Source organism: Scardinius erythrophthalmus, assembly GCF_964197995.2.
Source record: "Scardinius erythrophthalmus genome assembly, chromosome: 1".
NCBI classification, from domain to species: domain Eukaryota; kingdom Metazoa; phylum Chordata; class Actinopteri; order Cypriniformes; family Leuciscidae; genus Scardinius; species Scardinius erythrophthalmus.
The window spans coordinates 15,866,975-15,879,905 of NC_138221.1; positions in this window are offsets into that span (position 1 = coordinate 15,866,975).

The following is a 12,931-nucleotide window of genomic DNA, read 5'->3' on the forward strand; positions in this document are numbered from 1 at the left end:
AAGCTCTGGAATTCTCTCCCGGTCGACATCAGGGAAGCAAATACATTAGTGACTTTTAAATCTCTTCTTAAAACATTTTATTTTAGGATTGCTTTTACATGATCTTAATTTTATGTGTTTATTAATTTTTTTTTTTGTATTTACATTGTGTTATTCCTTTGCTGTTATGCTTGTCTGTAAAGCGCTTTGAGAAAGCTACTTTTAAAGGCGCTATACAAAATAAATATATTATTATTACAGTTTTTCTCGATTGCTTAAACACATTTCTTGAAACTATGCCTCATATTCTCAAAACAGTAAACACAAATCCATAACGTCTCACCCAATTCCCCAAACATCCTATTTTCAGGTCAAAATGAAGCTCTACACTCAAAACCATTCACTCTTGCTGAAAAACCAAACTTTGCCCTCACACTGGACACACAAGCCCTCATAATAACACACACTACAACATAGTCTAACACACTGGTGCAATAAATTCAAAACAACATTTCCAAAACTGGTAAGTTATGTTACTTGTGGTTCCCCGCCTCACAAACCTTTTCACATGATGAACACCAAAGACACAACCAATGGATACACTGGCACATTTTTATTCATTCATGTACTACACAGTACAACACACACACACACACACACAAAATTATATATTTTTTTACTCTCTCCTCTAAATTTATTTTACAGTATTTACTTACTTACAGTAAGATGTGTGTGACCATCATATGACAGTAAAAGAGCACACACAAAACCTTATTCTATGTGGGAATTTTATTGGAACGGTAAAGAGTGTTAGTAGGTGACAGGAGGGCCTCGATCCACTCAAGGAGACAATATGATGAACACGTCTAAGAATGTTCCACGTATGGTTGAAATACCATCATTTGCCTAGAAAGATAACATTCTGGGAGTCAAGACTATAAAGGATGAAGGATGGCCAACCTTCACTGTTACACTCTGCAGCCACTCTGTGTGACTGTACGACTGCTGGCCTTTTCTTGCAAGAAAATACACCTCATCAAAGACTATTGGAAATGTTAGTCTTTTATTCAGTGATAGAATTCTGTTTGCCACCACACACCTCCCTGAAGGTTCTCAAGGCGACAGTAAAGCGACTCAAATTTGGCCTTACTCATAGCCCAGCCTCCCTCATAGTCATACCATTGACAAAGACATGGGCAACTACAGTGGCTTGAATTTCATCTGAGACTGCTTGTCTTCTTGTCCTTCGTCGTCGTCCTCCTCCTTCTCCTTATCCCTCCTCGATCTCTTCCTTCATGTCTTTCTGGATCCATTGTTCCAAAACTCAATAAACTGATTTGGGCCCCTTTATCTATCTATTGAAGGATCTGATTGATGTGTGTTAAATTTTGACTCTTAGTGTTTCCACCTGGGTAATTGTGTGCTAACTGAGCTGAAGCTGTGCTGACTTGAGTGAACAATATTGAATGCTAGTGCTTTCTAAATGACAACATGGTGTAGGCAATGAGAAATGAAGGGATGTGTGTAGAGTTTTGCAGTGACAGTTCAACAAATTTGACTCATGTGTCAAAACAGGGAATAGTGTTTATAGTTTAGTGAAATGGGTGTGCTTTTTGATAAATGGCATTATGGTTTTGAAATTTTAGTTCAAAAGCCTGGTTATAGTGTTTAAGCAATCGAGAAAAACTGTATTATTATTATTATTATTACTTTTAAAAACGAGTACTTCTGTACTTTTACTTAAGTAAAAATAGGTCTTTACAACTTTTACTTGTAACGGAGTAATATTTGACCAGTAGTATCTATACTTTCACACAAGTAAGGAAGTCGTGTACTTCGTCCACCTCTGATACCGACATACAAAGGGTTAATGGGGCAAAGTAGGAATTCTAAATGGATTTGGTGGTCTTTGTTTCCCTCTAATGGAAGCGGGCGCAACTGCACCCCATGCACCCAGCACGTGAGGGGCGCATGGCCAGAGAGTGCTGAACTACAATCTAGATGCTTCTGGCAGCAACACAGAGGCTAAACACAATTTAGCGGTAGGACTAAAGTGCATAAGAACTGAAATATAGCACTTGAGAATACAGCTTAAGGCTGAAATAATGTAAAGGAAACAATCTCCAGTCTAACACGGCTTATTACATAGTCACGTTATACCTATTAACTAAAGAAATACAAACGAAAGTATCAAAACCATGCATATAAGATACTTAACAAGAAAACAGGTGTAAATAGACAACATCTAAACAAGTCCGATGGCAATATTTGCATCTTAGTGCGGGATGAAAACTTACTTTCGCTTAGGTTACGCTCACGAGAGCCACCATCGGGAATGAGGATGTGAAGCGTTCGGAAAGGAAATGACGTCACTACAGTTTCAGAATAAAACGACAGGATATAAAAGACTTTCCGACATAGCCGCCCCCCAAATTTAGCAATACATTTGAATCCCAAAGTCAAGTCAAGTCATCTTCATTTATATAGCGCTTTTAACAATGTAGTTTGTTTCAAAGCAGCTTTACAGAGATAAACGTATAATTTAAGGTAAGATTGTTTTGGCTTTATAGCGGTTCTTTAATAAAGTTATTTTCCAGCTAAAGTTAGTTTTGATTGATTCGCTTCCGTCGCAACGATCATTTGTTATTAAATTAGGGGCCGCCAAGACGACACCATTCTCTCTACACAAACTTTAAACGCTATCCTGTGAGAAACGCTGATGGCGTTCACATGCGCATTAAGAATTGGTTCTATAGTTATGTGCATTTGAATATATGTGTGCAGGTTTATAATTCCCTACAAACCAAGCCTAAACAAATTTCTGGTGTTTCCTTATAGTTTTGATTCAGAATTTTATTTTATATTATCAATTCGGGGTAGATACGCAAATTGAGTTTTCCCGGCGACGCGTTATCTGTAGAGAGGTAAAGGGATCCTCCATAGGGAGAGACTAGTTGGCACTTGAGCACTGCGTTGTCATCGGGTCCAGGTGAAGGTCCTTCATCAGATCTGGATACGGCCTGGATCCGGCAGGCTGCGGGAAAACCTCGGGATAAACAAAGACACTAAAATTAGCGTAGATGCCATTCTTCTTCTGATGTAACGAGTACATACGAGATTTATGGGAAGTGTTCCCGGTTTCAGCTGACCTAATCTATGCATCCTAACATTGAATTATAGAAGTCTATAATGTATTATGTGAATGCTATGTCAAAGATATGTGTCTTTAATCTAGCTTTGAACTGACAGAGTGTGTCTGCTTCCCGGACAATGTTAGGAAGACTGTTCCAAAGTTTTGGTGCTAAATAGGAAAAGGATCTACCGCCAGCAGTCGATTTAGATATTCTAGGTATTATCAACTGGCCAGAATTTTGAGATCGCAATTAGACGTGAAGGACTATAAAGCGTTAAGAGCTCGCTCAAGTACTACGGAGCTAAACCATTTAGTGCTTTGTAAGTAATCAGCAATATTTTAAAATTTATGCAATGTTTAATAGGGAGCCAGTGCAGTGTTGACAGAACCGGGCTAATATGGTCATACTTCCTGGTTCTGGTAAGAACTCGAGCTGCTGCGTTTTGAACTAGCTGTAGTCCACAGGGGTGGTGTGGCGCAATGGATAAGACACATGCCTTTGGTGTGAGAGACCCGGGTTCGAATCCACTGTGAGACACCAATGTGTCCCTGAGCAAGACACTTAACCCCTAGTTGCTCCAGAGGCGTGCGACCTCTGACATATATAGCAATTGTAAGTCACTTTGGATAAAAGCGTCAGCTAAATGAATAAATGTAAATGTAAATGTAGTTTGTTTATTAAGCGTGCAGGGCAACCACCCAGTAGAGCATTACAATAATCTAGCCTTGATGTCATGAAAGCATGAACTAATTGTTCCGCATTTGTCAATGAGAGCATATGACGTAATTTAGATATATTTTTAAGATGGAAAAATGCGGTTTTACAGATACTAGACACGTGACTTTCAAATGAAAGATTGGTATCAAAGAGTACACCCAGGTTCCTAACCGACGACGAAGACTTAACAGAGCAGCCATCAAGTGTTAGACAGTATTCTAGGTTATTACGTGAGGAAGTTTTTTGTCCAATAATTAGAATCTCTGTTTTTTCAGAATTTAGAAGTAGGAAATTACGAGTCATCCAATTTTTTATATCAGCTATGCATTCTGTTAATTTAGTGAATTGGTAAGTTTCGTTAGGTTTTGAAGAAATATAGAGCTGAGTATCGTCGGCATAACAGTGGAAGCTAATTCCATGTTTCCTAATGATATCTCCTAATGGTAGCATGTACAGAGTGAACAGCAGCGGTCCTAGTACTGAGCCTTGTGGTACGCCATACTGAACTTGTGATTGATGAGACATCTCTTCATTTTCTGCTACAAATTGATAACGGTCAGATAAGTATGATTTAAACCATGCTAGTGCAATTCCACTAATGCCAACATAGTTTTCTAGTCTATTTAAAAGAATGTTGTTGTCAGGGATTCTGCATTCCGGATGAGGGTGGGGAGATCATTCCACCAGCAAGGAACCGTGAATGAGAATGTTCTGGAGAGTGATTTTGTGGCTTATCATCTGGTTAAAATGTGAGAAAGAGCTGTGTGTCATCAGCATAGCAGTGGAAACCATGAGCCTGTATGATGTGTCCCAGTGATGTGGTGTAGATGGAGAAGAGAAGGGGTCCCAGCACTGAACCCTGGGGAACTCCTGTGGTCAGTTGATGTGCTCTGGATACCTCGCCTCTCCATGCGACCCTGAAGGATCTACCTGTGAGATAGGACTCAAACCAGTGGAGAGGAGTACATGTGATCCTCAAGGATGAGAGTGTGGACAGAAGGATCTGATGATTCACAGTGTCGAAGGCAGCAGACAGATCCAGGAGAATGAGAATCTAATAATCAAATTAATGGACACATCTATCTAATGACTTATACAACAAACAAATGTTTTGTGCGGGACACAGTAAGAGAAGGAGGCGGCGTCAGCGAACCGACAAGCAGCCTAGTCACTCCTTCAAAATGCGCAAACGCGCACAGACAGCCACACACACACTATTGGTCTGGTGACGGCGCACCAGGATTTGAATAAGCTACAGTCAGAAAATCATGTGTCAGCAGTACAGCTTTAAAGTACAAAAACAGCTTATTCGCTCCTACAAACTGCACTAGGCGCACACACCGACACGCTATGAGCGCCTGGCGACGGCGCACCAGGATTAAAAAAAATCTCACCTCATACGGATCCATTTTTCCGATCAATGACATCTTTTCCATGTACCGTTTTCTTGCGTCAGGTAGAAGTTTGTCTCTGTCTTGTACATTTCGTTCTTTTAATCGACTTTTCAACATTGTTTCGTGTAGTAAGTGGTTGTTTTAAATCTCGCCCGATGTGGCCTCACAAAATGGCGGCGCACTCTTGTTTACGTCCCAGAATGCACTGCGCAGTGACGTCGGTTGCCAAGCCCGAGAGCGAGTGGATCACGTGACATGAAGCAGGCTCGGTCTCTGCCTCAATGTTGATAATTCAAGACAGCATGAGAACTGACTGCGCATGCGCAAATCTACGTAAACTACGTTCTATGGACCACAGAGGCACTGCTAACCTCTGCCTCAATGGCCATAGCCTTGAATTTCCTGCATGAAACAATGTTTTTTAGGAGGAAACAATGACAAAATGAGTATATTATGTGTATTCCTGAAATTTTTTGTAACAAAAATGTATATTTGGAATAAAATAAATGCAAGTAATAATGTGGTGAATTAATAAAGCTCTTGGAATTAATAAATGTAATGTCAACATTTCCTTTGGTGAGGCACTGCCTACCCTGACCGCACGTCCCTGGTGTGAGTGCTGGTAGAAATGTTGGAGAGACGGCTTGTAGAAGGTGTGAGGGGATGGGGTCTAGAGGGCAGGTGGTAGGATGTCTGGAGATTAGGCCCAAACTCGAGGCACGATGCGTCCACTGAAAGAGCAGGTAAGACAGATCGCCAACTCTCTGGACCGATGCCAGAACCAGCAGAAGGGCAGTCTTTAAATTCATCAACTGGGTTCAGAGATGATCACGGCTCTATTGTGGTCAAACTGTGAGTTCTCTCACTCAGCAGTAACATGTTTCCAGACCTCAACAGTGAGATCACAGCTATGAAAACACTCAGGAAATTATGTAATTTCACACTTAGAGCACAGCCCACAGACGCCTCGCAGTAAAGAGAAATCTATTTATTAAAAACGTTCTCATCATCTGGCAATGAAATTTGGCCAAATATTCCTTTATCAAAATTAAACTGAACTAAAATAATTGTTAATGGAACCCAAAATATATATATACTGTATATATTTTTATAATGAACCCTGATCATTATCTCAACAAGATATTATGTTGAAGTAACATTATTATTAATAATAGCCTACATCTTTTAGAATATTTGATTGAATGCTGAATTTTGCGCTTGTTCAAATTTAATAAAATCAAAACTTTAATTGTGATCATTAAATTAATTGAATATTAAATATGTAGTGGCCAAGTTTTGCGCTGCTCCCCTTGTCAATGATTTAGCACCCCCTCAGCACATGAGTTAAAAATTCTCTGCCGCCGCCCCTGCAGAAGCTACGTATGCAGTGTCATTTTTTTTTTGTTCCGTTACCTCCAACCCCCGTTTTGAGTCGCCGGATCCACCGCCCTCTCTGCGCTCCGGGACCTCCCACTTTACAAATTAAGCACTGAGCACACCAATATTGAGATAAGGGTTTATTGAAATAAAGTTAATAATATTCAGAGGCTACTTAGAGAGATCTAACAATAAACTAACCCAGGACCCCTCCTGCTTAAATATAAGGGAGAAGGCACAACATGTGTGTATTTTAAAGTATCATGAACCATGTAATACACACGTTGGCTCTGTCACACTCTTGACAATCTGAGTGCGTAAATCATGAAACATGTCTGAGAAGTGCATATTGTGAACCGCACTGGCTCAACACACATCTACTCTGAACACAAGGATATTCTTTTGCACACGAGAGCATTTCTGTTAGTTTCACTTTCTTATTTTAGCAGTTTCCTGCATGCCGTTAAATTCTAGAAATAAAATCATTACATTATTAGTTATAAAATTGTTTTGTTACTTAAAAGTTATCCACGACTCCTGAATTATGAAACTATAAAAGTATTTTAAAAGTAATTATTAGCATTAATTAATAATAATTAATTAATAATAGCATCCAGTTTTTAACCGAGTGCAGTTTGCTCCAAAACAGATCACACATCATCAGGTGTAGTGGAGCATTTCCATGACTTGATGCACTTTTTTAACCCAACCAGCCATCTGTGTGGCACTTTTTCTTAAAAACACAAGATGCAGGTTCAACACACACACACACACACACACACACACACACACACACACACACACACACACACACACACACACACACACACACACACACACACACACACACACACACACACAGCTTATAAACAGACCTGATGATGTTTTACAGCCTATCAGGTCACCTGTGATGTCATCTAACTGCTGAATCAGAAATCTAATTTCTTCTCTCTTTCACTGCTCGTCTAACAGCCATTTCTTGCTGGATGAAGGACCTTCAACTAAACCTTGCTGAGACAGAACTGCTCCTGGTCTCGGCCAACCCAACACTTCATCACAACTTCTCCACTCAGCTGTTGATGATCAGTTGAACTTCACAGACCACAGTGCTAGAACTGCAGATTAGCCTTATACAACATTAGGAGGATCAGGCCCTTCCTATCGGAGCTTCAACTCCTTGCCCAAGCGCTTGTTCTCTCCAGACTGGACTATTGTAACGCTCTCTCTCGCTACACATTGTCCCTTACATATTGGGTGCAGTTCTGATGCAGAAAAGTTAGTTCATGCATTCATGACCTCGAGACTAGATTACTGTAATGCTTTATTAGCCGGTTGTCCTGCATCCTCAATTAACAAGCTACAGTTAGTCCAAAATGCCGCCGCTAGAGTTCTTACTAGATCAAGAAAATATGATCATATAACACCGATTTTATCATCACTGCATTGGTTACCTATAAAGTTCCGTATTAATTACAAGGTATTGCTACTGACTAATAAAGCCCTAAACGGCTTAGCTCCAGTCTATTTAACGGATCTTCTATCGCCGTATAATCCATCGCGCTCTTTAAGATCACTAAATTCAAGGCTTTTGGTCATACCTAGGATATCCAGAACCACCAAAGGAGGGAGAGCATTTTCACATTTAGCTCCAAAACTCTGGAATAGTCTTCCTGATACTGTTCGTTGCTCAGACTCGCTCTCCCAGTTTAAAACTAGATTAAAGTCGCATCTCTTCAGCCAGGCATTCATATAATATTTTTAATCTTACAGTTCAAATTACAATCCGGCCTCTAGTTAATAAACGCCAGAGGAGAACTGGCCCCCGACTGAGCCTGGGTTCTCCCAAGGTTTTTTTTCTCCATTGGGTCACCTGATGGAGTTTTAGGACACTATTAGGTCACTTGATGGAGTTTTTCGGTTCCTTGCCACTGTTGCCTTTGGCTTGCTCAGTTGGGGATATTCTGAGGATATCCAATTTGATTTTATCAATAAATTCCACTAGAAACAAACCTTGTTGTATTATTTTAATTTAATACTGTGAAGCTGCTTTGATACAATCTGTATTGTGAAAAGCGCTATACAAATATACTTGACTTGACTTGACTTGACATATTACGATACATTACGAGCTCATGAAGGGAACAAACATCTAACCTAACCTCACGACTCCAGACTGATGTGTCTCCAGAAGCTTGTGTTCTGCAAGTGAACGGTGTCTTGTGGTGACACAGAATCACTTTCCCAGACCTTCACCTAGACTGTTCCTGCTGGAGGAACGACCTGCCAAACTTATCCTGAGCTGATCAGGCTTTTGCCATCTTCAAGAAATGGCTGAAAACACATATATTTCATCAACACTCGACCCATTAATGCTCACACTTACTATTCTATATTACGATACATTACGAGCTCATGAAGGGGAACAAACAAATCTCGGGAAAGGAGACTTATTAAACACAACTGCAGAGGTTTATTAAGAAATAGTAGCAATCATTTAAAATGAAAAAAGATGCTAAAAACAGGAATGAACAGACAATATCCAAGAATCCTCGAATCAGCTCCATCACACAGAACAGAGAGAGATTATACAGTCTGAGTCTGTCCATTACTGTATTAATATTATATTTAAAGCAGTTTACATATAAAGCACAAGAGAATGACTTTCAACACTGTAGGCAAATATATTCATAAAATCAAATAAACTTGATTATGTCACTATAAGTGCTCAGAGTTTTTTCTCTGTTTTCTGAGAAGAAGAAAATAAAACAATGAACAATCCTCTGTAAGTTTTTAGTATTGTAAATATTGCTGCAGATTTGCTCTAAACTCATCAGTATTTTATTGTAATATTGCAGGCATCTCTATTTCCTCTGGGTGCTTCGAGTCCTTCCTCCCTGCAAAATAAAAGCATTGACTGACCTCTCGTATGTGTTTTTATCATGATTGCAGATTGTTCCAGATCAGGGGTCTCATTTATAAAGCGTGCGTACGCACAAAACGGGGCTGGAAACGTACGTACGCCAGTTCCCACGCAAAGGTTGTGATCTATAAAAAACAAACTTGACGGGAGAATGCGCGCACCTTTAAGCAAACTTTGAGCCGTGCGTACGCACATTCTGGAGACAAAGGGAATTGGCGACACCGATGGTGAGCTGGAGTTAAATGTCTTTTTGGTCACTTTTAGACAGAAAATCTAAAGAAAATTAAACATATACAGAAAGATAATACATATATAATTTCACTCACCAAGCCTGCCACTTGAAGCAAATATCCATCCCTTCTTAAATGTCCGCGCCAGCGAGCGCGTTGGGCCGTTTAGTAGCCTGACGTCGTCATACTCAGATTCTAGTCAGAATGTGAGTCTGATACTGTTCCATAGAGATTTGATTATGGGGTGTGTCTCAACCGAACCAGGAAAAAAAAAACCTCTGCACTCAATTGGATAGACCTACAACCAATCAGAGCAACGGAGTAAATGACGCATGTTCTTCATTCATATTTTCAACCAACAAAATGTCGCGGCTCTCTGTTCCTCTTTTAAAATGAATGCGCTGTGGATATCTTCTATAACAGACGCAATGGCGGAATCTACACATGATGTTTCATAAACAAAGTTCGGGAGGAACACGTACAAATAATCAATCTAATATCAACTTGTCATCAAACACTACCATGTCTAACGTTACCCTATCTATCAGCATGAGGAAGCATATTCACTCTGTCAACTTACCTAACACTCCTTGACAGTTTTCCAGCATCCCTCCACCACCCCGAATCCTCACTCTTGTCTTGTTCTCTCACAACCAGGAATACGGGGGAGTATGGCTACCGAGCCCACAGCCCTCTCCTCGGACAGCACGTCATATACGCATTTATTCTATCGACTTATTTGTTTGAAATCTTATACGCATTTATTCTATCTGACTTATTTGTAAATGTGAACTCGTGAAATCTCAATTCTCCAGCAGCAGTCGTCTTTGTTGTAAACTAATTCAAATCAAGCGCTCTTTGGTGACGTGGATGATTACGTTACCATTGCTCATCTGTCCATCATCGTATAAAGCCCGCCCTGACAATTTGATTGGTCCGAACAATTTTTGTTCGGGCATAATTGCTCCTCAACGGAGCGAGTCCAGACCGAACTTCCCGACCAAAAAATGTTGTGGGCGGGGTTCGGGCTGGCACCCAGGCTAGCCGTTTAGTGAAACTGACGCAAATAACAGTTTAAATAAATAAAATAATGATTTAAACTATGTTTTACTTCTGATATAAACATTTAGATTAAATATGCCTTTAATATTTCAGGTTAAACACTTAAACATGAAATCATTACTTAGAAGTTACAACATTTTTTATATTCAAATTCAATCAATAGAAATATTTGCTGTGGATGCGATGTTTTTGAACACTTTTCCTGTGGCGTGCTGTTTAAATGCTTTAACCACAGAGATAATTGCTTATCATGATAATACCAGATTGTCTGAGAAAATAGTTTCGTGCAAATAATGTCCAAGGCCTATCTGTTTCCATTAAAAATATCAATTAAAAATACAATTCGGCCAGTGGAAAAGATTGAGAAAAACTTTCTCTGAAATGTATTTTACACTATTTGATTTATGTATTCAAAAACAAGGCAAGGATAGGCAACTACATGATTTTTATTAATGTAATGTGTCTTGTACCGTTAAACGTTATCACGTGGATGAATAATCATATGCAAATGATATGCAGATGAGGGTATGCATAGTAAAACAAGGCGTTGTAAGCTCCATATATGGTTATTTCGGGTGGAGACGCATGTGCGCACAATCTTCCGCTGACTGGGATTTATAAAGTGAATTCTGCGCAGGTTCTGGCGTACGCACGGTTTTATAAATGAGACCCCAGATGAGTGTGAATCATCAGATTGTGTGCGGCTCAAAACTCACCAGCTCTTCTTGCACAGATGATCTGAAGAAGAATCACAGTAGGAGCAGCAAACACTGCGATCTCAACAATACTCACAATCACTGCAGGAAACATGAGAGGAAGAAGAGAAACTGTACATGACTGAAGTATCAACAGTTATTGATGAAGCTTTTACAGACTGACTGATAGTTTAATGTTATAAAGCTGTCAGTATAAATGAACATGTCGTACCTCTGTATAATGATCCAGCAGTCACACTGACTTCAGTTTCTCCTGGATCTGTGGATCACGTCTGTTAGTTCAGTTCAACACATAATGCCACATATACACAACATCATCATCACATAATACTTGAGCTTTATATCACAGAAATGATGAATATGTGCACGAGTCTTTCATCTCTTCTTACTTCACTCTCAAGCTGTCAGGAGGAGAATGACTATCGCCATTGACCAAAAATAAATCTATATATACAGGGATTATGTGATCATGAACCTTGTGTAGAAGCTGCTGCTGTAGTTCGGCTTGATGTCTTCTCAGAGTTTGAGCTTCTGACTGGAGTCAGTGTTGTTGAAGCGACTGGAGCTGCAGAAGATGAATGTTCAGACGCATCAGGACATTAACATCATATTTTCATATTGATCATGACATGCAGTTTGTGTTCAATCATCACAGCTTACAGTGGCAGTAGTTGAGAAGAGAGATGTTACTGTATCATTTATTCCTGGTTTATATGAGAGTGAAACACAGTGAGCTGCTTCCCATAAACCTTCAGCTTTCCTGAACCAATGACATTATTAAACCTTTAATTCCTCAAACTGCAAACAAATCCTCATAATTCCCAATTTTGACCTCCCTCATGGGTCATACAGTTGAGAAGAGACTGTACTGTATTACTGTATAACTGTATTACTGTGTTACTGTATAATTTATTCCTGGTTTATATGAGAGTGAAACACAGTTGAGCTTCTGCAAATAAACCTTCAGCTTGAATGAAGGACATGAGCCTTATAATTCCTAAACCTGACCTCCTACATGGGTCATACTAGGCTTTAATACACTCGTCTGATTTATGCAATATATCATGTATGACCCATAGGAGGCCAATATTGGGAATTATAAGGATTGTTATGCAGTTTATGACTGTGACCACTAAAATTTTACAATTGCCAAACGTATGAAGCCATCAGAAAGAGTAGAGCCAGTGTGTGGAAATTTTCACAAATCTGTCTGAAAAGAGTGTTTTCTCACCTGAATACTTGACAGTGTATCTGACTGAGGTCTTGAGTTGATTTCTGTGAGTAAGCCGACATCTCCACTCTCTGTTGTCATCTTCATTCACGAGTGTTGTAGTCAGAGTGATGATACAGTGATATTGACCTGATGATGATGATATCTGATATCTGGAGACTGTCTTCAGAT